Below are 735 nucleotides of genomic sequence, written 5' to 3'. Positions count from 1 at the left end.
TATGGGAATGTATGGGGCTATGGAAGTGTATGGGGCTATGGAAGTGTATGGGGCTATGGAAGTGTATGGGGCTATGGAAGTGTATGGGGCTATGGAAGTGTATGGGGCTATGGGAATGTATGAAGCCATGCTCGGGCGTGCACACGCGCTGTTTACTCTGACAGCATATCGCAAGTCTCGCAGATGTTACAGGCCGGGACAGTGCCACCGACGCAGCCGCAGCTGCAGCAACAGCAGCAGCACGCTTCATACTATTTCCGTCCCACGGGACGTTCACTCTCATTTCCTATACCACTATCAGTAACCAGCAGCAGCAGCAGCAACACCGGCATCTCCGGTCGCTAGCGGAGTCTGTGCTAGCTGTGCAAGTGTGTGTGCGCGACCGAACTCTTCCGTGCTCACTCAGGGATCACCTCAACATCAAAGAAACATCTCTCTTTTTCGCGCAGGCGTTTTCCCGTTGTCTCGCTCGCTCTCACTCTCTTCTTTTCCTATCTTCCTCTCTCCCACTCTGCTACCTTTCTCTCTCGCGTGTCTCTCCCGTCTATATCTCCTCCTTCCTCTCCCATCTTTCTTCTCGCTACCTCCCTTTTCGATCTTCCCGTCTCTCTTACCCGTCGTCCTTCCTCTCTCATCCCCGCTTCCTTCCTCTCTCGTCTCTTATTCTTCACATCTCATCTTATCTCCTCTTCCTCCTCCTCCTCCTTCTCCTCCTCTTCGTCGTTGCCGTCGTTA

This window comes from Priapulus caudatus, unplaced genomic scaffold, assembly GCF_000485595.1.
Source record: "Priapulus caudatus unplaced genomic scaffold, Priapulus_caudatus-5.0.1 Scaffold1050, whole genome shotgun sequence".
Classification (NCBI taxonomy): Eukaryota; Metazoa; Priapulida; class Priapulimorpha; order Priapulimorphida; family Priapulidae; genus Priapulus; species Priapulus caudatus.
Note: the sequence above shows the minus strand (reverse complement) of the source record.